Consider the following 27,511-nt stretch of genomic DNA (forward strand, 5'->3'; position numbering starts at 1 on the left):
GGGAGCGAGGGTACATACTAAAATAACGTTCCCTTTAAAGGAGAATCGCTATTCTAGCCCTAGTGCAGCCTCTACTAGCTCTACCTTTTTTATAATTTCATCACCAAACAATATATGCAGCATGATACCTATAACTAAGTTAGATGATTTTATTTACAAGCATTGATCACGTAGGAATTACATTGCAAAGTCGTTATTCTTTCTTGTATTTAATTCAAATTCGTCAAAGGAGAAAAAGTAAACAAGATTCGCCTTGGCTTAGGTGATCAATCAATCAATTAATTATTTAATTCTAATCTTACTTAACACAAGATGCTATGTAGAATTGATTAATTAAATATCCTTTTAAAGTGGTCAAACAACACTAATTATTCAATTAATGTTATTTAAACAATAAAAGAAAAGTGATTTATCTAAGTGCTCAGGAAACTAACCGTTCTTCTTTGTATGCTTAGATCTCCGTCTTGGATGTTTATGGAACTTCTTCCTTCTTTATACCTCCAAGGTATTCAATGGATTCAATTAGGGTTGAAGAGTAGTTGGGAAGAAAGAGAAAAAGTAGTATGATACCAAGAGGGTTTGAGAGATATTAGGGTTTAAGAATTAGGGGTTTTTATTTTGATTTTTCTGTCCTTTTAGAGCAGAACGAAGACCTCTATTTATAGGTGTAGGGATCTTGTTTAGGGTTTTAGAGTCGCGCCGATAGGTGGCGCTCACAACTCTCTGAGTCGCGCTGGGTGCCTCGCACATCTCAATGAGTCGCGCGCGCCAGGCGCGTGCAACTTATTGAGTTGTGCTGGTTTGCGGTTTGCCTTATACAAAAACGCGTTTTAAAACATCCATAAACTTTGATTACGGAGTCGGAGTAAGGCGTGTGAGATATCATTGGAAATATATGATTGTATACTTTGCAATGTCGTTAGAATTAGGTTAAAATATATAATGGATAAAAAGTTATGGCCGTTGGAGTGCAAGGGTGTCGGTTTTAGGGCCTGGTTTAGTGTTTTGATCATAACTTTTTCATTTTGGCTCGGAATTGGGCTTATAATATACCGTTGGAAAGCTCTTTGAAAGGGCTATTAATCTCTATAGGCCTTGCATGGGAATTTGATGTTTGGTTTATCTTTTTGGCTCGGTTTTCAACAATGTAGGTTTCATTGAATCCAATCATTGCATTTAACGCATTTGGGTCTGTTATTAATAAAGTTTAAACATGTATGAACGCGTTCTAGGCCTTATTAGTCATCGGACAAGGATATAAGATAAATTGGTCTTAAATATGGGTTTTAACTTACTTCATAATGCATTTCGTAGTCCATAAACACTTCAACTTTGATCTAGCATGAAGAACGGGTTTTGTAACATCATCACACTTCCTTTTCGAGACAAGAGGCCAAAAGTAGGTGTCTACAGTTAGCCCCCACTTTGATTGAGTCTAGAATAGATGATGATCAAAGTAGTGAAGGAAATAAATCCGATACTTATTCTGCAAAGTTCTCAAAGAAAAGAGACTCTTTTAGAAATGCTAAGGATGTTGAAACGATCCTTGATTCGCTAAGTGTTTGAAACAAGTAGCTATTAAGGCTAGAAAAAAAAGTATTTTCTATGTCTTAACGCCCTAAATTTTCTATGTCTTAACACCCTAAAGAATCTAGATTGATCCTTTGCATTTGTAGAACACTTTTATAAGTAGAGGTGTTCTAGGTGATGTCATGTCATGAGAAGAGATCGGTTTAAAAGGATTAAAAGGGGATGATGTCCTCCCAATCATGTCATTGTTGGTCTAAAGTCCCTCGATATGTCATTGAAACTTTAGCCTAATTTTAGCAATTTAAAAAGATGATAAAAAGAATGTTTCTGTTTTCGCAGCCGTTCAGCTTTTGTAACCTAAACATTTCGGCTTTTGCAGCCGGAATAGAGTTCTTGACTATTCGCTTGTCTCAACGCAATACTCGATGTCCCCAAGATAGAAATACATGTCTCAGGACTGGAGGCATATATCCAAATCCAGTGAGGGAGAAGAAAATCGGCATCTCTCTTAGCAGTTTTGTCCACAAGATGAGTATACGTGTCTTAGGACTGGGGACACGTTACTACATAGGTGCAACATCATCTCGTCGCTCTTTATACAGGGGGGACGACACCCTAACTGTCCGGTAAGCTAGTAAGCGCACTAATTATTGTATTTGCTTCCAATCAAAAAGTATTTGTTCCTAAATGGTCCGTCGTGCCTGTCAACTCTTGAAATAACGTCTAAAGAAAAGTAATTATCTACCGTTTAGTTCTGAGAGGTAGATCTCGCAAAGCTTGGGGAAGAAGTGAAATTTTACGCAACACCTACGCCATAGAATTTTACGCTGTATGATAGCGCCTTGCATTTTTACGCTGCATCATAACGCCTCCCTTTTTTCCGTGGACGTGAAAAAAGAAGAAAATCTAGACATTAATAACGCTAGTACAGTAAAATGACAAACTTGTATATGGGAGCTTTTATATAAAGCACCACCACGGAACGTCTTAAGACACTCTTACAAAAAACGTCCAAAACATATGCTTAGGGAAGGCACAAAGCACGGTGTGCATGTAGGAAGATGCAAAAAACTATCAAAGAAGAAAAGAAACTACAAGATGCAAAGCAATTTCATAAGATTTCGATAATTTGCGTTTTATTACGTCTAACAACGTAGAAAATCATTGAGAAAAAATTTCAAAACGGATTAAAATCTGAGTACTGGTCTTTTAAGTGACCAGTGTCCACGCGCAACTAAGTAGGTTGCGCAGGCAAAACACGCGCAAAAAACTTGGTTGCGCTGGAATGACACACACAACTTAATGAGTTGCACGCAACATTTGAAATAGTAAAAGATATGGAGAAGCGCGATCTGCAGCTCACTTTCTTCTTCTCCTCTTTCTCCAATTTTGATCTATTTCCATTTTTGGTTGTTATTTGAAGCTAAGGAAAGTAAATCTTGCTCCTTTTATCTACCAGACTTTCATCTTGGTCAATAAAATGGAGAAATCGAATGAAGAATCCTAACAAAAGTTGGGGTTTTTATTCTATTTGTTGTCATGAATTTGTTTGTTTGTTGTTGTGACATGTTTAAGCAATATATTGCAACAAATTTCATGTGAAGTGATAAAGTATTAATCCTGTATGAGCATGTCAAGCATATATGTGTTTTTTTTTTTCATTCTAATTTTGACTTTGTGTTTGTACTTTATTTCTCTTTTTTTGCTGACATAGACTATACTTGTTAATTTTAATGTAAATTCAAGTGTTTAGAACAACAATTATGCATTAAAATTATAAATGAAATTTTAAACTTTTATAATAGCATGAATTTGTTCGTGCGACTCATGTTTATTTTTTTCATGCGTAAGTTGCAAAATTGGATTTATCAATGATAAAAATAACCGATGGTTATTATTATTCACATATAAAACAGTGAACTCAATATTTGCACAAAACTAGTTAGTTTAGGAAATTCTTGAAGACATCATTGAACTAGAGTAATTATACTTTGGGCTTTTGAGCCCTCATTTTATGTTTTTGAATATTGTAGCCCCCAATGTTGGGTGAATTCGATGACTTGTTTGTTTTTAATAATTTGACCCTTTCATGTTGCTTGAAATGGGTCTAGAAATCCTGTGGTTCGTCTTATTATGATAACTACTAGGATCTTGGAACTAATGAAACTAGTCTATTTAAATCATTTTTTGACAATTCATAGTTTTAACAAAGAAATTTGCTAAGTCTAGTAATATTGGTCATTCATTAGAACAAGTAAGAGGAAAAATGAAATGTTATTCAAATTTTCTCGTCTATTCTTGCTACCTTTGAATTCTTTCTTTTTAGTTTGAATTTTGGCACTATTTTGAACCTCTAGAAAGTAGATGTTATCCTCCTTGTGAAATTCCAATGTGTGGAACAATGGAGAATAATTTAAAATGAAGACTCCTTAATTTAGAATTTAGGAGTCTTTTGTTTACATTCTAACTCATGAAATTGTTTGCCTTATGTTAATAATGTCTCTTGATATAATTTTCATGATGAATGATTGAGTACTAAACTTTTGAATGAGCAAGTATGTTTTATGCATCATAATTTTGTTTCTTTTGCTCTATACTATTCATACTCTCTAATCGTTTGAGTAAATTGAAGTATTGAAACAACAATTCTGCACTAAGATTAGTTTTTGAAGTTGAACTTGAAGATGGCTCGAGTATGTAAACCTTTTAATGGCCAAGTTCATTTGCAAACATAGATTTCAAAGGAACAACATGATTATTAAATCATTGAGATGCATTTCAAAAATTGTAAGGCTCGAGATCCACGTAAAACATTTGTAGTTTAGGCGATTCTCAAAAGTAGCTCGAATGGCATGAATATCTCATTTTGTTTTTTGTTCATTTTTGAGCCCTCATGTGTTGGGTTATGCGCATTCTTGCTATTTCACAAGTCTTGGAGCCCCCAATTTTGGGTAATTATAATGACTTGCTATTGTTCAGGCCATTCATATAATCATTATATTGAGATGGACCTATGTATGTATCCTATTTTTGTTTTTGAGATATTTAGGGAATGACACGACTTTTGCATTTTAGTTAAAGTCATTTTCAAGAAAGCAAGTTAGTTATTTGCTTGTTTATAGACCTAAAACAATTGTTTCTAAGGTCTAGTAATCTTACCTAATGTCTAAACGTTTGTAATGATCATTCCGGTGATTTTAGATCATTCCAGTGATTTTATTCTCAAAGTTGATTTGGAACATCAAATATTTTCTTCGTTCTTATCAATCTTTGATTTTTGTCTTGTAGGTGGTTGTAGGGAATATTTCAAGCGCTAACCCCTTGCTTGAACCCCACTGTGATCATACACTAAAGTACGGTGGCATCCAAAGGGAAAGAAGACAGAGCAAAAGAGTCGCCAACAAGTTTTTTTTTAGGAACTTGTAAACCGTTCACGAGGTGAAGGTTACACCCCTTAACGATCCAAGAGATCGTCAACTCCAATAGGTCTTGAACCATGACTGGTAGTTCGGGGATGAAGGTACAAATCAAACCTAAAAGAGATTGAATCTGCCCTAATAATAGGCCTCTACTTTATTCAGATCGTATTCATGTGCGCTTTCTGACTAACATGCAATCAATAGGTTTACCATAAACCTGTTTAATCTATGTTGGTTGAATATTAATGCATTAACAAAACTATTATTGGCGATCACTTGAATTATAATCATATTAACCCAAACAAGATTATTATATATCTTATAAAGCGTGATTACAAGTACAAATTCCCTTTAAACATGCATAAAAGGCATGATCAAGCAATAAATAAAAATATATCAAGCAACATAATAATAATAATAATAAAAAATAATAATATTAATGAAAATATTCATAATCATGTTAAAGCATAGCAAGATCCTAGGCATGATACTAACAAGATTAATAACGAACCCTAGCATGTCACTAAGCAATAAAAATCAAAGCTTTAACCCTAACATGATAATAACATCATAAATATTAGGAAGAACATAGGAAGCACCATACTTTTAATCATACTTGATATTAAAGTTACCCTAGACATGATACTAGGAATCAAAATAACAATCTAAGCATGATCTCTATATCAATTAAACAATTAAAGCACTTACTTGGATGCCTCGTACCTGTTTCTAATAACAAAATACACACATTAGTAACTTCAAGGAAAATAATAAACAACAATTAAAATAAATAATTAAAAGAGAGATTTCGGACCAAACCCTCAGAAATTAAACCTTTCACGTCTAGGGCGAAGGCAACTTCGAATATGGCTAGGTGTATCTAAGTCTTGCAAATGCGAAATTTTGTATTTGAGAAAAGGCTAGTTTAGAAAAGAGAGAGAGATAGTAATCAAGAAAACCTTGATGAGAGTTGGTGAATGAAAACGGAGTTTTTAGAAGGCTATTTATAGAGAAAATCAGCCAAAAAGATAAAAAATCAAAACAGAGTTCTGACTCGTAAAACGAGGTTAGCGTCAGACGCTAACATTAGCGCCAGGCGCCAAGCTTAGCGTCAGGCGCTAATGATGGCGCTTGGCGCTAACTTTATTATTGACAAGGCAATAATCGTGTCGTCGAGCGACTACACCTAAATCAAATACAATTTATACAACCTAAACAAACCTAATATGAGTATAAGGCAAGAATAGGGGTCGAACCACAGAGAACGGTAAACACCACCAAATGTTATCGACAATTAAGCTAGTCCGGAATAGGAGATAAATTAACTAAAGTCTAAAGATGCTAAAACAAGAAATAAAACATTAAGGCACCAAGGGAAATGGGTAGGTGAAGTTGACGCTTGACCATACAATAACAAAGTAGCATATCAATGGTAAACTAAACATGCATGAATACCGAAGTAAAGGGTCCAATCTAGCCACCTTCCGAAGTCAATTGGCTTCTCCTAACATAGCCTCTATGTTTCCACATTAGAACCATATACTAGGAGGTACTATTAAATAACAATCGATAGTAATGAATCTCAACTAAGTCAACTTCCGTTACTTGTTAGTAAAGACTCATCTTTGATCAACTAACAATGTGCACTTGCAAGAAAGACCAAAGAATATCAAGCATGCAAAGAATTTAATCACCATTAACATAACCCCAACATTAAAAGCATGAACAATTAGCAACTACACCATCCCCACACCCTTGGCTAGATGACTACTCACAAATCATGTTGAAAACAATATCAATCATCAAATCAATAAGCATCAACATGATTAATAAGCAAAGAAGAAAAATAAAAGCAAATAAACAAAATCAAGAACAAAGGTAAAGATAAAGAGTAAGAGATTGCTCATTAATTGAAGATGAAGGTCTACAAAGGATTGAACAAGCTCCTTCTTCAAGATCCAAGCTCATTAATGAAGAAAACCACACTTTCTCTCTCTACCAATGAAGACTAATCCTAACCTAACCTAACCTATAACTAATTAGAGAGAAGAATAGATAGTTCTTCCATGTTCAATTACCCCAAAAAATGGGTATTTATACTAACTTAATAAAACTAGGAAAAAAATAGAAAAAGAAAAGAAAATAAAATAAATTAAAAGGAAAAGTAAAAATAGAAAACTCAAATAAGAATAAAAAATAAAAGAAAGAAAATAAGAAAAAGAGAAAAGAAAACAAAGAAAATAAAAATAAAAGAAAAACAAAATTAAATCCCAAAAGCCAAAAACAATCAGACGGTTTCATTCCATCTTCATGCCTGCTCTGATTTTCGATTCTCTTACCACCATCATCAACCATTATCATTAAATCAATGCTCAAAATCAATGGCTATCAACACCAATTGCATCATCATCGTCCGATCCTCATTAAAAATCATGTGCGAGGCTCGTGAAATGGTTCGATCGAACCGGTGGCTGGTTCGACCGAACTACGGGGTTGGTTCGGTCGAACCAAGGGTATGTTCGACCAATCCTCTTCGAATAACAAAACCCCCAAAGTCTCTGACTCGAAGTTCGGCCGAACACTCATTGATTTGCTCGAACTTGATTAATTTTCTAATTGTTCTGATTTTTGGGTCGATTGGTGGTTTGAGTAGTTGCGGGTCAGGTGTGGTGAAGGGCTGCCGTTTTGGGTGGAGTGAGTGCCCGCTGCGAAGGGTATCGAGAATGGAGATGAATTGGAGCTATGGGTTGCGGGCTGCTCTGATTTGGGGCGCTGCAGTCTCGGCTTTAATTGGTGGTTGCGGTGGTCGGGTGCGTGGTGTATTGTTGATGTTGTGTTCGTGGCTGTTGCTGTTGTTGGTGGTTGAGAACGGTGGCGCGGCTGGTGGTGATATGCGTTGTTGGTGAGAGAAGTAGTGCCGTGGGTTTTCGTGGATGGTGGTAATTGGTGGTTGATTGTGGGTGGTTTGGGCAATTGCGGGTTGGTTTGGTTGGTTGAATGGTGGTGTATTGGTTGCGGTATGGGAGGTGTATTGGTGCGGGTTTGGTTTGGGGTATGGTTGTTGCGGCAGCTGTGCGGTGGTGTGAGGGTGGCTGCTGTTGGTTTGTGGGAATGATGGGTTGTTGTGGCTGGTGGAGTTGCGGGGTGAAACAGGGGCAGCGAAGTGCTTGTGTTGTTGGTGTGTGTGTGGTGGAGGGGTGAAGTAGAGGCTGTTGCGGCTGGTGGTGTGTGGTGTTTGGTTGTGTGTGCTGGAAGTTGGATTGGTGGTGAGTGGTGTGAGGGGTTGCAGCGGGTGACTGAATTGGTGCTGGTGTGTGTGGTGTTTGCGGGGTTGCAGGTTGGTGATTGGTGGCTGCTGTGGCGTGTGGTGGAGGATAAGGGAGGTGGGGTGAAGGTTAAGGGGCAGCAGCAAGTAGCAGGGCAAACCCGAGACTCACTCCATTTGGATATTGTAGCGTATGCCTTGAACCTCGAACACACCTACAAACACGAGCAAGATTGAGGAGAGAATTGGGACAGAGAATAAATAAAATGAAAATAAACAAAGGACGAAATAAAACAAAACCACGACAAATAGAATAAAATAAATAAAATAGAAATAAATAAAATGAAATAGAAAATAAGAGACATAAAACTAAACTAATAAAAATAAAACAAAAACTATACAAGCAAATAAAGTAAAATAAAATACGAAAATAAACTAAAGCTAATAAAATAAAGAAAATAAACTAAAACGCTCCAAAACTACCAAATAAACAAGAAACTTTATTAAAGAGAAAACAAGAGAAAGAAAGGGAAAATAAGATAAAATAAACACGAAAATGACTCTAAAACTACTCCCTAAGAGTGACATAAATGTAACTCATCAATTATTGACGCGTTTTCTTAAAATCAGATAGAAATTGCCGTACAGGAGGATAAAATCGTATTTTCCTCAAAAACGTTCTTTTATTCTGATTAACACTCTAAAAAGTCAACAAAAGTCAATTTATCAATGCTAATTGAATTAGGAATGAAAAGAACGTTCTAGAAGAATCTAAAAGATTAAAACCATTCCTAATTGCATTAGGAATGATAAATCCATATTAGGCCCTCCTCTAGATCATTGGGCCGCATATAAGGCTCAAACCGGTCAGTTTAGTAATTTGGCCATAACTTCCTCAATATTCATCGGAATTGGGCTTATAATATATCGTTGGAAAGCTCTTTTAAAACCCTATCCAACTACACCACTATTGGAACCATATCAGGGACCAACCAAACTGGATTGGCTCTTTTCTTAAAATAGGATTTCTAAAACACAGAGAGGAGAAAAGAAATTAAAACTATCCGTAACACTAAACTTTCCACACTTTCACTTCATTCGATTATGATTTGACGTGAAAGGTACTCATCACTGGTGTTGGTTTTGGGGAGAAACAAATGGGTGTCTACAGAAGCCCCCACTTTGACTGAGTTTGGAGAAACGCACGTTTCGAAAAAAAAAGTCAAAGTATCGATAGGGACGGAGAATGATTCAAAACGTTCTGCGATCTTAAATCACTCTTGTAACGCCGATACCTGCAAACTAGAGTTAGTTAAACAGATAAAAGAGTTAAGAAACGCGTATCTTGCATTGTCGAGCACACGTCTCTGAAAGTAACCAATTTGTTGCTGCTTTTTGTTGTATTTATGACTACTGCAAGCTAGAGAATGCCATCCTGCTTGAAGACTGCTATGCTTGTAACTGCCTCCAATTCCGCCATGATAATCTTCCATAAGTCAGGGAACACTATCAAAGATTGCTTCGCTTGAAACGATCCTCTTCCGCTTTGTGACAATCTTCTACATCTTAGGGAACACGATCGAAGACAATTTTGCTTGAAATCACCTTCAGTTGTTTGTGACAACTCTCCGCAAGCTAGGGAACGCTGCCGAAGATATCCTCTCTTGAAGCTATCCTCATTTGTTACGATAATTTTCCAAAGAAAATTACCGAAGACCTACGCTTGTCGATCTTTAAAAGCTCGCTTGAACTTTGCTTCCGCTATGCCTGTACGTCGGCGCTTTTGCTGCTTGTGAACCTGTATGTCGGTGCGTTTTGCTAAATTACGAACCAGTATGTCGGTGCCTTTCTGAATGAACCAGTACGTCGGTGCCTTTTACGATGAGCCAATGCTTAGGCGCTTTAAGCTAAGTGAGACGATCTTCCATCAGGTCGATCACTTTATGTAATCAAGCCGATTACTAAAAATCATGTCAAATTGCTCAGAGGGGCTAACTGGCGTACCAAGGAACCCAAAAATATACTGCACAAGATTGGAACAACCGTACTGAGTTGCTGAACGTTCTGGCGTCGCTGAAATAACATCAGCGCCACTTATCTAGCTGTAGCGCCAGAAGATGGAGCTAGCGCCATGCGCTAAAGCCTATCGACTCACGCCAAGGTCTGACGCTTGGCGCTAGAGTCGGGTTTTCCTTAAATACCCTTCTCTTCCTCATTTCCGCTGCTGTTGCTCGTGTTTCTTGCTCGAGAATTCTCAAAACTTCGTTTGATCCGTTCTTACTCGTTTCTCAACCAAATTCGCTCAACTTTGTTGCAAATAAAAGCTCATTCCATCCATTTTCCCGATCTATGTAAGTTTCCTTCAAACTCACACCGGTTTTAATGAATTTTGCATGTGTTTATCCACGAATTTCTTAAAAATTCAAAATTTAGAATGCTAAATTCTCTTTGTTTATCAAATTTTATGCCATGAAATTGATTGATTATGTTTATATATTGCCTTGGGAGTAATTTGAGACTTGTTTGACTCAATTTGGTGAAGAAATGAACAAATCACTATTGTTGAACCTTTTAAGGTCGGGAAAACAATGTGGCTTGTTCTTGATGTTTTTACTAGCAATTCTTGTCCAATTTGTCTCAAAAATTACTATATTATTGCAAGAAATTGTTTGATTGCTTCAAAAATGCCATGCATGATCAATTTGAATTTATGCTCTATTTTAGTACTACGTACTCTGTTTTCTGCGAACATAGTATCATGCGGCTAGGCAAACCTTAGATACCATATAACCTTAATTTATAATAATTCTGCACAATGTAGCATGGCTAGACAGCAAGGCTCTGGTTCACGGTCCCGAGACGTTCGACGGGAGCATGAGCCCGTAGAGGACGATGTCGAACCGTCCACTTCGCTCAGCCGACTCCCTGAGTGGGATGAGCAGACCTTGTAATTTTCCCCCATCCACCATATCTTTGAGAGGGTGAGACGGGGTATCACAGTTGGGAGGATACGCTGTCATGGTTCTGGATGTGACGGCTTGGGCGATCTGTACATGATGTACATCGCCAGAGATTATCAGACGAGACTTCTATGGGAGTCTTGCGGTCTTACTGCGCTGTTCGAGACCTCCGAGGCCACGATTGCCTCTAGCGGGGGTCATCATGTAGTCCGCGCTCTGGTGGAGTTCTTTTGGGACACCACCAACACTTTCCACTTCCCCTAGGGTGAGATGATGGTCACTCCTACCGACTTCAGTCTCATTACGGGACTGGAGTTTAGCTTCGTGCCACTGTCGTTCGATAGCAGGATCGACGTCTTTTCTTCTAAGATCGAGGAGTTGTTGGGTCCGATTGTTATTCGGGCTCGAGCTGAGGTAGAGTCGACTCATTTCAGTGCTAGGGGGATTCGCCGCTCGACTCTAGCAGCGACTTTTGACGATGGTGCGACTACCCGAGAGCAGCGGGTGCGTATCTTTGCACTCATCTTGCTGTCAGGGACGTTCTCTCCTGACAAGGGTAGTAGGGCACTGTTTACTACTTTCCTGCCGTCCGCGATCTACACTGGATCAGGACTTACGACTAGGCCAGCTTGGCCTTTGCTGATTTCATTCGAGCGTTGCGGGACTCGTGTCAGCATCGGTCCTTTGCGGGAAACATTGCTCTATCCGGCTTTTGGAGGGTCGTAGAGGTATACTTTATTCCCTATAAAGTTTAGCTCTACATTTTAGTTAGCACTTGCTGATAAATTTTGCTTCTATTAGATCTGGTTCTACGAGTACTTCCCCTCAGCTACGCCGGCAAGACCGTCGCCGCGCAGGCTTCCAGTTAGCGCTTCCTGGGGCAGCCGCCGTGTGGGGATGTCCATTGCCTATGTCCGAGATTGGATCATCTCGGTATGATTCTTTTCTTATTTGACATTTTGTGATGCCTTAGATAGATTCTTGTCTGATTGACGCTCTTTGCAAGAGCCTGAGGTGTTGTACCGACCGTGGGTCGACTTGGCAGTTCCTAGGCTAGCCACGCAGTATTCTGCGAAGCGTCGCTATTTCTTAGGGACCTACAGAGCGACTGCGTATCTTGGAGAGAGGGTTGCTATTCAGCATTCCTTCGACACCTTTGTCGTTCCTGCTCCTCCACCACGTCACGTGTTTAACGCCACGAGGTTCGTGAGCATGTCAGAGGGAGTTGGTACCCCTTGGCGATCTTACACGATCCCTGGGTGATGCAATGGGGAGGAGCTACTGTCGTTGTAGCTACATTTCCTATACTTGCGAATGCTTTGTGGAGCGGTCGATTCCTCATCACCAGGCTCGGGTAAGCTTGTTTATTTGCAACTTTTTGTCCATATAGGTTATGCATGTTTACTGACTTATTTCTTTGACAATTCTCATGCGAGGTGGTTTCGGCGATGGCACGATGCATAGATGCCTTCAGGAGCCAGCTTGTCCGGATGAGGAACGTCGCTACCTTCCGTCGAGACGACGCCGTTCAGGAGGTAGTTTTCTCTTCATATGTTTTTGTATTACCGCTTCTATTTTTCCTGTTTATGATTTTAATTTCTTTTGCAGGGTCAGCCCATTCCTTTTCGTACCCGCACGAGACCTGAGGCGCAGAGGGATCCGGCGAGGTCTTGCTCGAGACGTCGTCGCGCTGGTTCGGGAGGTCGGGGCGGTCGTTCTGAGGCTACTCGTACCGAGGCGGTAGAGGGCTCAAGCTTTTCCTCTGAGGGTGCACATGCTGCGCCAGTAGGCCAGGGAGAGGCTACCTTGGCTCTTAGAGGTGGTGGGATGTACGAGGCTGGCTCGTCATTGCAGCAGCCTCAGCCTCAGGTTAATCTTTGGTGGACGGGTCCTGTGTTGAGCTTTCCTACTCCCGAGGTGACTGGAGTTGGAGCCGGAGCTGCTGGAGAGGTTACTCCTCGTACGACGCAGTTTTATGAGATGATGGGTGTACGTCCCCCGGCGCCGTAGCTTATTCCTGTGCTTTTTATTATTTTATTTTGACTTTTTATAGAACTTTGCCTTTTATTAGACTCATTATTAGACATGTTTTGTATATTCATACTATTATGAGTTTATTCTTTATTTATCATGTTTTTAATTTTTTTTTTATTATTATTATTATTATTATTATTATTATTATTATTATTATGTGCATGTTTGTGTGTGCAAGGAAATGCGAAAAATAATTTTGCGCAAAAATTCCGTCATTTTTATTATTGATGGAGGGTATCCAACTTTCTCCCCCAAAAAAAAGAAAAGTCAAATAAAATATTGGATATATAAAAACTTGGAAGTTAGTCTAAATAAAATCAGAAAAATAATATAATTAATATAATAGCTATATTAATTAAAAGGGAAGAATAAATGAATATTTAGAAAAAGATAAGGAAACCGTAAAGTCATTAGCAAACTCGAATCAAGTGGAAAACGCGGTTTTTTAGAAAGCCCGTACGATGAGGCATTTTGGCGCCAGCTGGCGCTACGCGTTTTGGTGTAGCGCCAGGCGCTACACTTAGAGTTTGGCGCCAGGCTCTGGCGTCAGGCGCCAATAGTTGGCGTCTGGCGCTAAAGAGCGCTGACTCCGAATCCTTCCTAGATTAAAACAGCTCCGATTTTGTGCATAAATAGCCCCCTGCCCAGCTGATTCTCTTCATAATTTCAGCAAATAAAATATTTCTTAGCTTTTTAGAAAAAATAACATCATGTCTCTAGTATCCAAAAGTTTTACCAACTACACTCATGAATGGTGTCGGTCTCTTAATGCCAAAGAGAGAAAAGAATTAGATGTGTTTCACTTGGGGGGTATTTATGGTATCAAAGGTGTAGATCTTGATTCAGATTTTATTCATACCGCTCTAGAATAATGGGATGTAGATATTCATTGCTTTAGAATAGGGTATGATGAAATTAGCCCTTTGCCGGAAGAATTTGGTGCTATTTCAGGCTTCCCTGCACTAGATCTTGTAGTAATCCCTAGAATAAATGAATATTATTATAAGGATTTTGAACGCTTCTTCAATTTAAAAGAAAAAGATCTATCAAAAATAGTAGATGGTAGCATAGTTAATTTGAAAAATTTGCTCGCCATTACTTTGATAGGCCTTATTCTGAATCTTTCCATGTGTATAGAAGAAGGGCTTTCATGTTTTGCATGCTTAATCAACTTTTCCTTACTAGTGGTAAAAATAATGAGGGTCAATCAATTATATCCACTGTTTTAGAACAAATTGAATCAGGGAGAAATCCAACGCCTTTAATAGTTGGAGAGACTATGCTTAGTCTTGATGAATTAACGAGAAATCCAAAAGAACCTTTTCGGGGCTCTCTAATTTTATTACAGGTAGAAAAATAATATTTTTAATTACAGAAATCAAAAATATATTTTTCTATAGTAATAATAATTTATTTGCATTGCAATTTTTAGAGATGTGGCTAATGGAAAGATTGGAGTTAATTAGCCCTCCAGACAACATTGAGAAGTACACTCCAAATTGCTTCATGAGACGGAAGAAAGGCTTCTCTAAGATGGGGCGCCATGAATGGAAGAAGTTCTTCGAGTCTTGTAATTTTTCCATCAAGTGGGTCATCCCTTGGTGGAAAATAGAAAAGATGGTTGCTGTCAGCAAGCAACCTTTCTGCCGTCTTCCAAGCTTGTCCCGTATGACTTTTTATTATCCTTGCAGGGTAAAAAGACAATACTGCCTACTTCAGACTATTCCTTCTGGTGATCTTCGTCGTCCCTACGAGTTCCCTGTCTCCCAAGAAGTAGACAAATTTGATGCTTATTGGAGCGCTAGACCTTTATGGTAAGTAAGTACCCAAAAGGTTCCTCCTTCCTTGCCCAATGATGTGAAAAGATGGCTTCTGAAAAACCTTCAAAGGTCGTGAAGAAAAATTAGAGTAAAACTGATGTGAAGAGCTGTATAGGTGACAAAGTGATTCATGTTAAGGAACGCTTGGGTGAAAGAATCGAGTTCAAAACACCTATAATGCTTAGGAAGAAGAGAACTGCGAAAGATAAAGGAAAAAAGGAAAGCTGACACCATAGAAAAGAAAGCTTGGGTAGAAAAGAAGCATGGGGTCCTAGCCGAAGGGGAAACTATTTACTCCAATATTGAATGTAGGTCCTCTAAAGGATGCCTACTAGCTAAGGTTATGGATGAGGAAGAAGACGCAGACAAGAATTGGAAAAGGGCTAAGAAAGAGAAAGAAGATTAAGAGCATTGCTTAATCTCCAATTATTAGACTTAGTTTTTTTTTTGTATTTCAAGTTAATTTATTTAAGCTTTATTTAAATTCCTTCAATAATGTAATTTATTTTATTAATGAAATTCCAGCTTTTTAATTAAATTATTTACTTTAAATTTATTATATTAAAGCAATGAAAACTGAAGAATTAGTTTTCCAAAAATTTTTTCGAGTACGGAGATCGAAAATTTTCCGAAAAACACCGAAATATTCCTAGACTTTTAACTGTAAACTGGCGCCACACTTCTGCAACTGGCACCGGCTGCGGCAGTTTAGCGTCAGGCGACAGATGCCGTCGTCTAGCGCTAACAGTCATCGGCTGGTGCCAGAATGTTTTTTGTGACACCGATGTTTCGTCAATCTTCTGTTGAATTTTTTATTAATTCTGGGATGCGAGATTTTTTTTAAAAAAATAAAGTGGTTGCACCCGTAAAGGGGTTGCCTACGTATCCTTTTTTAAGAAATTAGGCCAAACGTAGCTCTCTTGAGTATCCTACTCAAGTAATTATGGGTAGTATTTCTTAAGTTGGTCAAGATTTGTCATGTTCGAGAACTCATTCCCATCCATATCAGTTAATTTTGCTGCACCTCCTGACAGGATTGTTTTGACAATGTAGGGTCCAGACTAATTAAGTCTAAATTTTCCCCTTTGATGTAAAACATTTTTCCTTAATGCTTTTAACACAAAGTCTCCTACTTTGATGTTTCTTGTCTTGACCTTCTTATTAAAATGCCTAGCCATACGAGTTTGGTAACATTGAGTGTGATGTAGAGCTTCTAGTCATTTTTCATTGAGTAGAATTAGCTCTTCATATCTTGCTTTAGTCCATTCAACTTTATCGAGTTTACTTTCTAACGCGATGCGTAGAGATGAAATTTCTAGTTCGACAGGTTGTACGACATCCATTCCATAAACCAAGGAAAATGGCGTATTTCCTAGCTATTGATGTGCGAATTGACGTGCGGTAACCCCACAATGCGAAGTGAAGTTTGTCAGGCCAATCCTTATAATTTTCCGTCATTTTCTCGATGATAGTCTTTAGATTTTTATTAGCTGCCTCGACTGCTCCATTTGCTTGAGGCCTATAAGGGGAAGAATGATGATGTTGAATGCCATATTTTTGTAGCAATTATTCACATTCGGCTTGAAAGTGAGTTCCATTGTTACTTATCATTTCATGTGGGACTCCGTATTGACAAATAATATTTCTCTCGATAAAGAGTGATACATGTTTTTCAGTGAGTTTAGCGTATGATTGTGCTTCGACCCACTTTGTGAAGTAATCAATTGCCACTAGGTTATATTCATGGCCTCCTGTTCCTGGGGGAGTTAATTTGCCGATGATGTCAATTCCCCATGAAGAGAATGGCCATGGCGACGTGTAGGTGTAGAGCAAGGATGGAGGAACATGTTGTAAATTGGCATAGATTTGGCACTTAGGGAATCTTTTTATGTATTGATGGCAATCCCCATTCATTGTAGTCCAATAATATCCTTCTCGCATTATCTTTTGGACTAACATTTTTCCATTTATGTGGGTTCCACAGATTCCTTCATGGACTATCCTCATTGCTTTTTGGGCGTCCTTTTTTCCTTCACATAAGAGAGATCGACCCTTAGGTACTCTTTTATGTAGCTCATTGTCTATGAGTACATATTGGGAAGCCAAGAGTCTTAATGCTCGTTTTACTCTTTTGTCAGCATGGGGAGGGTATTCTCCTTTGGTGACATAATTGAGTATATCCGTATACCACGGTTCTTCTTCTTCTTTTTCTTCATCTTGAATTACTTCATCATCTTCTATAGCTTGAATATATGCTGGTTTGTGCCTTTTTTCTATGGTTAGAGGCATTTTCTCGATTTCCGTAGGAATCCTAACCATCGAGGCTAGTCTTGCCAAGGCAGCAGCAAATTGATTTTTCTTCCCTAGGTAGATATGTCTATTCTACCTTCTCTAACTTATTAGTAAGAGTTTCCAGATAGGTTTGATAAGGGGCCGGAATTTCGCTCCTTACTTTCCACCTTTTGGATATTTGATTGATGATTAATGAAGAGTCCCCAAATATCCATAACTTTTTTACTCCCAATGCCAAAGCTATTTCAAGGCCTACCACGCATTCTTCGTATTCAGCAGCGTTGTTGGTAACGTCGAAATCAAGCTTTATGGAGATTGGAACATGCTCTTCTTTAGCTGATACTAGTAGTACTCCAACGCCACATCCCTTTTGGTTTGAGGCTCCGTTGAAGTATAAGGTCCAAGTATCATCTTCAGTGACCATCAAGTCTTCATCTGGAAATTCATTGTCTTGTATTGGCGTCGAGTCTTCTATTGGAGAGTCCGCTAGAAAGTCTGACACCACAGATCCTTTGATAGCTTTTTGCGGCATAAACCTTACATCAAACTGGGCTAAATTGACTATCCATCTCGATATGCGTCCATTAAGTGTAGATTTCTTGAATAGATACTTGAGTGGATCTAATCGGGAGACTACAAAGACGGTATGCACTAGCATGTAATGTATTAACTTGGTTGTGGCCTACACCAAGGCGAGGCACAATTTCTCAAGTGGTGTATAACGTTCTTCATATTCAAGCATTTTCTTGCTTAGATAGTAGATTGCGTTTTCTTTGCCTTTTACTTCTTGTGCTAGCATAGCTCCATTGTCTATTTGGTAACTGTTAAGTACAACCTAAGAGGTATTCTAGGAAGTGCTGGAGCTAATACGGGAGGATTTGCGAGATAGGCTTTGATCTTTTCATAGGCTTTTTGACACTCGTCATCCCATATTACCAGTATATTCTTCTTAAGCTTTTTAAAGATTGGTTCGCATATCGTTGTCAATTTTGATATGAACCTACTTATGTATTGCAACCGGCCAAAAAATCCTCGAATCTGCTTCTTGGTTTTGGGCGGTGGCATTGACATGATTGCTTTGATATTTGTTGGGTCTATCTTTATTCCTCTACAGCTTATGACATAACCCAAAAGCTTTCCTGAGGTGACTCCAAAAGCACACTTAGATGGGTTCAACCTCATATTATATTTTCTTAGCCTTTCCAAAAATTTTCTTAAGGCTACTTGATGGCATGGGCGGTCTTTTGATTTTACAATCATGTCGTCCACATACACTTTGACTTCTTTATGCATCATGTCATGGAGTAATGCAGTCGCCGCACGTTGGTAAGCGGCACCTGCATTTTTTAACCCGAATGGAATTACCGTGTAGCAGTAAGTGCCCCATGGTGTTATGAAGGTTGTTTTCTCCATGTCTTCTTCTGCCATGAAAATCTGATTATAACATGCGTATCCATCCATGAACGAGAGAAGTGCGTGATTTGTTGTGTTATCCACTAGAATATCGATGTGTGGTAAAGGGAAGTCGTCCTTTGGACTTGCCTTATTTAGATCTTGATAGTCAACACACATTCTTACCCTTCCATCTTTTTTCGGAACTGGGACGACGTTGGCGACCCATTTAGGGTATTTTGATACCTTGATGAAACGTGCAGTTATTTGTTTTTAAACTTCTTCTTTTATTTTAAGAGCTACGTCGGGTTTCATTCGACGTAACTTTTGTTTTACAGGTTTCATTCCCGGAATTAGTGGTATAGTGTGTTGAGCTATTTATCTATTAATGCCTGGCATATCTTCGTATGACCAAGCAAATGCATCGATGAATTCTTTAAGTAAGTTAATTAAATCGGTTCTTTCTTGTTCATCAAGTGTTAGTCCGATTTTAACTTCTCTTTTATTGGCTGAATCAGTTGAGATATTAACCGTCTTAGTTTCTTCAATTATCGGTGTTTTCTTTTCAAGTGTTTCCATTGCTTTAATAAGTTCTTTGTCTTTTTCATTGTTAGTTAAGCAATGCTCGTCATCTTGGGTCAAAGAAGAGCACAAGAAGTAAGGAGAAGAAATTATATTATTATACTCTGAGATCGTTACATCAAAGAGTGATATGTCCTCAGGGACTTGATCACTAACTATTCTAGGAGAAGAGATAGAAGGGGAAGGTGCTACTACTAAAGACCTAGATGACTCTATAGGGAGAGAATTTGACTCTGACTTTGACTCTGACGACTTTTCGAACATCGGTCCTTGCCCTGTCGTGATGGATATTTTTATTCCACTTGGAGTAGTCACTTTGACGGTCTTGCACCACCCTTGTAGTGATCCTTCTGCTTGAGGGATTAGCTTCGATGGATCGAATTTTTCACTTTGTAGGACTGTTTGAATAAGCGAGGAGTTATCCTCTTTGTATGTCAGCTCATCCTTTTGTCGCCCATCAGTTGGTACTTTTAGAATTTTTCCTAATTTTTCAACATCAAATTCAATTTTCTTTTTATTTACCATACTAGAGATTTTTCCTTGTTTAACTTGAAACTTGGAACAAAACTCAGTCATTGCAGCAGGATAGATGACATTGTTTGAAGCAATTGTTAACAAATATTCCCACCCTTGAAATTTAACCAAATCAAGAAATTCTAAAAACCTAGCCTTCTTGCACCAGTCTAAATCGAGTCTATGTCCAACAACATACCTCTTAGCATCAGCACTAAGTTCCGATTGCTCACTGTCATCTTCCTCTTTAACCTCAACTCTATATTCTGATCCATTATGTTCCTCTTCACCCTCTTCTTCTTCTTAATCTTTCTCATCATTTGAATTTTCTCCTCTAGCAAAAGCATCCACCTCTGTCATCTTTTCTTCAAAAGTTTTTCCTCTCAATCTCTTTTTCTTCCATTCTTTAAGTCTTTCGAAAACAGAGGCTTACTTCTTGCTTTCTGCTTCATCGTTGAGATTAGGGTTTGGCATTGATGAGTTAGGTTCAGACAACGAGGGTTTAGGATTTTCATAATCTTTTATGGTGGAAGGCGAGGCTTTGTAGTTCACCATGGCTAATGGAGAGGTTGCTTCTTGATATGTCTATTTTATATAGTGTTTTACCCCCGTCACGTGGTCATTATTAGTAGTGTTTTTGGCTCTTTCGGGCCACTTTTATTACTTATTTGTGTGTTATAGTGTTTTCGTAGTTTTAGTTATATTTTACAGGAAATTGCACTCTTGGAGCATTTTCCCGGGCCTTATTGGATCGACTACGGAAGCTACAAGGACACGACCACTTTTGGGGCCCAAGATCGGTGAGAGCCGGTGACTAAGGGCTCGGTTATTTGGATCACGAGGCAATTGGACCATGTATTTGAGACCCGAGAGGAAATATGGATTGGGCCAAGAAATCTAGCCCAATCGAAGTCCAAGCCTTGAAGATGAAGACCGGGCCCGATCGGGCGGCTGCGCGCATGAGTGCCATGAAGGAAAGGCGCGCCCGATCGGGTGAGCGTAGGCTCGATCGGGCGCGACATATCAGAAGGAGCGTTGTAAAAAAGGGGCGCCAGATCGGGCGCGTGTTTTTCTATAGTCTGATTAAGCTTAGTTTAATTCGTGTTTTAGGGGAAGTATATATACGTTTTGTACGGATTATTTACTTACCTCTCTTCTCTTAGACTTTCTCTCTCTACTTAGTATTTTTCTCTCTCTTAAATTCTCTCTAAAATCTTGTTCTTAATTCCTTCATTAATTCCAGATTTATTTTGGTACAATTTCCTCCCTTTTAATTTCAGCTATTTTAATTGTTTTCTTAATTATGTTCTTATTTATTTATTTGATTGGTTTAGTTATGATGATTAGTGAGTAGTTTAATTCTAGGGTTTATGGGGATCCATAATTAATATGAAGGGATAGTTTGTTATTATTGATTGTTGATATTGCATGATAATTTCCTATTGAATTGTTTTAATTATTTGCAATTAGGTTATGAATCGAGCAGATGTAATTTGATTGTGAATTTTTAGCAATATTGAATTGATGAATCGAGCAGATGTTGATTTAATATTAAAGGCTTTTTTTAATAGGAACTTAGGTCTAATAAATTGCGAGAGCCTGTTAGATCTATGTTGGTTAATAAATTGCGAGAGCCTGTTAATCATGTTGTCTATGCATTGTTAATTATTAATTACTTCGTTCTATCCCGGAATATTAATTATTGGTGAACCTATGACCCTAGGCCATCTTATTATTGTTTCTTTTCTCCTTAAACTCATTCTTCGTAGTATAGAATTCACACTAAAAACATTGGTTACTTGGATAATTTAGAATATAATAATTAATTAGAACTAAAAAGACTTGTTTCCCTGTGGAGTTCGACCGTACTTCCCTATCTACCTTAGTTAGTGATTTAGGTAATTATTTTTTATTAGGGGATACGACTTTACCCTGTAACTTCTTGAATAGTTATTTCTGAATTCTGGGAATTTTCTGAGGAAACGATTTCAGCAATGATAACCATGGTTTTTGAAGGTGGTTTAGAGCTTTGATGATTTTTACTAGAGGTGGGTTAAATTGATTTTACAGTGAGGTGAAAGTAGTGTGTGAAAGTTGCTTTTATAATTTCTTAAGTGGTGTGATGGAGTTAATGGGTCACTGTTCAGTCATTTAATTTAACACATTCAATTAATTTTTCGAAATCAATTTGGCAGGATCAATTTTCCAAAATACTTTTCTTTCCAAATTCGTTTAATTTTACAAAAAGAATTTTCTGAAAATAAAACACGCAATTGGAACACGCTTTCTACACACATGCAATGTACACTACTACAAGCAAAATTAATTAAGCGATTTAATGAACTAACCTCCAGTGATCAACAACTGTGACACTTCAGCTATGTTTAGCACAGCAAGATTGTGCTAAATGCTCTTTTTGCTCTATTTACATTATTTTCGACTTTGCCATATCTTGGAACTTCAGAAGCAATCAATTCAGCTTGATCATCCAAAGTTCCAGTCTCAATTTCTCAAATCTTTCTCTGTTCAAGGGTTTGGTCAAAATATCTGCAAGTTGATTTTCCGTATTACAAAATTCCAATTTAATATTCCCTTGCTCCACATTATCTTTTAGAAAGTGATGCCTAATGTGGATGTGTTTTACCTTAGAGTGCTGAACTGGATCCTTAGAAATACATATAGCACTTGTGTTATCACAGTAAATGGGTACACATTCAAATATTAGACTGAAATCTCTATCATGTTGCTTTATCCAGAGTACTTGTGAACAACATGCTGCTGCTGCCACATACTCAGCTTTAGTTGTAGATAATGCAACTGTGTTTTGCTTCTTGGAACCCCAAGAAACTAAACAAGGTCCTAAAAATTGTACCATACCTAAAGTGTTTTTTCTATTAACCAAATCACCTGCATAGTCAGCATCAGTAAAGCCAATTAAATCAAATGAGTCACTTCTAAGATAGAAGAGACACAAGTCATCAGTTCCTTTCAAGTATCTAAGGATTCTCTTTACTGCTTTCAGGTGAGACTCCTTTGGATTTGCTTGGAACCTGGCACACAAACCTACATTGAAAGATATGTCAGGTCTACTAGCAGTTAATTAAAGTAGAGAACCTATCATACCTCGGTACACAGGTTGATCAACACAAGTTCCAGATTGATCTTCATCCATTCTAGTTGCTAAACCCATTGGAGTATCATTGGTCTTAGCATTTTCAAGCTTATATTTCTTGATTAGTTCCTTGATATACTTTTGTTGATGGACCATGATTCCTTCTTCAGTTTGCTTAATTTGCAATCCGAGGAAGAAATTTAATTCTCCCATCATACTCATTTCAAACTCTCCACTCATAAGGTCAGCAAAATACTTGCATAAAGATTCGTTAGTTGCACCAAATTAAATATCATCTACATAAATCTGTACAACTAGGATATCAATTCCATTTGACTTCAAAAGCAATGTTTTATCAATTTGATAATTTTTCAAAGGGAAATAATTTTTCAAAGGGAAATTTGATAACCTTTCATACCATGCTCTAGGAGCTTGATTCAACCCATAAAGAGCCTTGTCAAGCTTATAGACATGGTCTGCGAAATCCTAACTTTAAAATCTAGGAGGTTGTTCCACATAGACTTCTTCATTTAGAAATCCATTTAAAAAGGCATATTTAACATTCATATGGAACAACGTGAATCCCATATAAGCAGCAAAAGCAATAAGTAAACGAATAGCCTCTAACCTGGCTACTGGAGCAAATATTTCTTCATAGTCTATTCCTTCTTGTTGATTGAAACCTTGTACAACAAGTCTTTCTTTATTTCTGACAATAATACCATGCTCATCTAGCTTGTTCCTAAACACCCACTTCAAACCTATAGTCTTCTTATTCTTGGGTCTAGGTTCCAGATGCCAAACTTTATTTCTTTCGAACTCATTTAGTTCAGCTTGCATAGCATTAATCCAGTCTGCGTCAGTCAAAGTTTCAACATAGTTCTTAGGTTCCATATAAGAGAGGAATGCATAGAATGCACGGAAGTTTTTAGACTGAGTTCTGGTTTGAGTTCCTTTTGAGATGTCACTCATTATTGCATCCACAGGATGAGATTTCTGATATTTCCAACGCTTAGGTGTAAAGTCCTTGACTGGATACAATCTTTCCTGATCAGTGTTGACTGGTTCTTCTGTAAGAACTCGCTCTTGAGTCTCAGCTGGAACTTAAGAAGGATCTCCTTCATTCTGATCTAGATTCTGTTCATGAGGGGGAGTTCCAGGTGCATACTCCATTTCTTGACCTTCATTTGCTTCAGGATTCGTTTGCTCAACAATTTCAACTTGCTACTTCTACAATGATGTTGATTCTTCATCTAGATCTGCCTTGCGTACCAGTCCAATCTCAAAATCATCATCACAATCCTGTACATCATTCAATTGTCCAGTTTCATCAAATATAATATGTACAGATTCCTCAACACACATTGTCCTTTTATTATATAATATGTATGCTTTACTATAAGAGGCATATCCTAAGAATACAGCCTCATCACTTCGTTCATCAAACTTTCCTAAATTCCTTTTACCATTTTTATGAACAAAACATTTACAACCAAAAGATCTAAAGTAAGAAATATTAGGTTTTCTTCCTTTGATCAACTCATATGGAGTTTTGCTAGTGATGGCTCTAACTGATACTCTATTCAGAATATAACATGCTGTGTTCACTGCTTTTGCCTAGAAGTTCCAAGGCAGACCACTTGAGATCAACATTGTTCTAGCCATGTCTTCGAGGCTTCAGTTCTTGCGTTCCACCACTCCATTTTGTTGTGGAGTTCTTGGGGCAGAGAAGTTGTGATCCATTCCATGCTCAGTACAAAATTCATCAAATTTAGAATTTTCAAATTCAGTTCCATGATCTGATCTAAGATGAATCAGTGGATTACCTGTTCTTCTCTGTTCTTTCTTTACAAAAGCTACAAATTCATCAAATGTTTCATCTTTACTAACAAGAAAGAAAACCCAAGTAAACCTTGAAAAATCATCGACAATAACCATAACATATTTCTTACCACTTCTGCTTTGGATTCTCATAGGACCACATAGATCCATATGAATGAGTTCCAAAGGCCTTTTTGTACTTACCATCTTCTTGGACTTAAAAGAAATTCGAGTTTGTTTTCCTCTAACACAAGCATCACACACTTTGTCATACAGAAACTTAATGCAAGGAAGTCCTTCCACTAGTTCTTTAGATCTCAATTTATCAAGTAAAGTAAAGCTTGCATGGCCAAATCTTTTGTTCCATAATAGAGGATCATCCTCAATGACACTAAGACATGCTAGACTGCTGTTAGGAACTTTGTTAAGATCCATAACATATGTGTTCCCTTTACGAGTTCCTTCCAGAACAACGTTCCCAGTGTCATTGTGAATGATTCTGCACTGATTAGAAGTAAAGCTTACAGAGTTACCTTTGTCACAAAATTGTGAGATACTTAAAAATTTGTGCTTGAGACCCTCAACTAAAAATACATTATCAATAGCATGGGAACTTGACCTTCCTACTTTGCCAATTACAACTATATCTCCTGTCATGTTATCTCCAAAGGTCACAGTTCCTCCATAGTAGGCATCCTGTGATAGAAATCTATATTTGTCTCCAGTCATGTGCTTAGAACAACCACTGTCGAGGTACCAAGTGTTGTTCCCCCTCACTGGAACCTGCATGAGAAATCAAACGTTAGTTTCAAGAACCTAGGTTTCCTTGGGTTCCTGTGTAACAGCAGCGGGTTCATCATTCTTCTTGATCCAAATCTGTTCTACATGTTTTTCATTTTCTGTGTACTCGTTTCTTTCTTAAGACACTTAACCTTTTTGTGTCCAGTATTTCCACAGAAATAACAAACAATACTACTAGGCATGTCAACATACTTATTTTCCTTTTGGAACTTCTTTTTGAAACCCAAACCTTCTGTTCTCTTAGTTTGGGCTTTCGTGATCCAATCTAGAACTCTGTAGTCTATAGGTTGTTTACCTTTCCTGGATTTCTCAAGTTCCCCCTCAAGTAATTCCCTATCCTCTTTCATATCCTCCAAATAAGATTTTAGTTTTTCAAAATTCGGATAATGAGCAATTTGAGGAACTTCAGAATCAGGAGTTTCTATATAGAGTTTCATCAAGGATAGTTCCACATTTAACACTATGTTTTCATGTTTCAACCTTTCTATGGTTTCTTTCAAATGATTATTATCATCAAACAGACTAAAGAATCTATATTGAATATCAAATTTCATATTATCGACCCACTCACTGTTTTCTTTAAAAGTTACCAAAGCTTCATCACTTTACTGTTTAGCCCTATGCAATTCTTTCAATTGTTCTTGAATTTCTAAAACTGCAAATATTAAGTTTTCTTTAGAGAAATGTCTAAGTTCTTTTAGAGAAAACCATACCTTAGATTCTAACGCCTCCAATCTTGCCTTTTCAACAGTCTTTGCCATCAAGCAAAGATGAGCAGTTTCTTCTGACGGTTGATCTTCCTCTTCCTCTGAATCAGAATCTCCCCAGGAAGCTAACATGGCTTTCTTCGCATTGTCCTTGGTGAAGTAAGGCTTATAGCCTCTAGACTCCTTGGATTGCTCCTTTCCCTTAGTCTTTCCTTTCTCACCATCTGGTTGAGGACAATCTTTGATGAAGTGATCTTTAGAACCACGTTTGAAACATGTTGTGTGTCTGGAACTTGCAAACTTCTTGTTCCTATCAAACTTCTTGTAGTTCATCATCCTTTTGAACTTTCTAACTAGCATTGCCATCTCTTCCTCATCAGCTTCCAATTCCTCTGAGTCTTGGGCCTTAAGAGCAAAACTCTTATTCTTGGAACTTTCAGAATTGGAACTCAACTGATGTTCGTGAGTCATCAATGATCCAGCAAGTTGTTTCATGTTAAACTTCGTGAAGTCCATGGCTTCTTGCATGGCAGTAACCTTGGATCTCCATCGTTCATCTTGTGGTAGGCTCTTTAAGATCTTTCTAGCCTATTCATCAATAGGAATGTGTTTTCCAAGAGAATTCAGTTCATTAATAATATCATTGAACCTAGTAAACATTTCCTCTATAGATTCCTTTGATTTCATTTCAAACTTTTCATATCAAGACATCAACAAATCAATTTTAGAACGTTTTACCTCATTGGTAATTTCATGAGTTACCTCTAGTAGATCCCAAATCTATTTTGTAGACTTACATCCCATGATACGATTATGTTCATGAGATCCAAGTCCACAGTGCAAATACTTTATATCTAAAGCATTTAATTCAAGTTTCTAATAGTCTTCTTTATCATAATCAGAAATAAGTTTAGGAACTACTTCGTTTTTGTCATTGGTTGCAGTTATTTTAAAATCACCAATTTCAATAACACGCCAAACCTGGTAATTTTCTGCCTTAATAAAGATCTCCATCCTGTTCTTCTAGTAGGTGTAAAACTTACCATTGAATATGGGTGGACGTTGGGTGAAATACCCTTCTTTTAGTTTCTCCTTGTAATTCATCTCTCCAGGAACTTACTCAGCAAATTTATATGCTTACACGTGAGAACCTTGCTCTGATACCAATTATCAGTTGAGACGATTAATACAAGAGGGGGGGTGAATTGTATCGAGTTCCTAATGTCTACTTTTCGCGGATTAATAAACAATGCATATAGGAAC

Source organism: Chenopodium album, chromosome 6, assembly GCF_948465745.1.
Source record: "Chenopodium album chromosome 6, dcCheAlbu1.1, whole genome shotgun sequence".
Lineage (NCBI taxonomy): Eukaryota > Viridiplantae > Streptophyta > Magnoliopsida > Caryophyllales > Amaranthaceae > Chenopodium > Chenopodium album.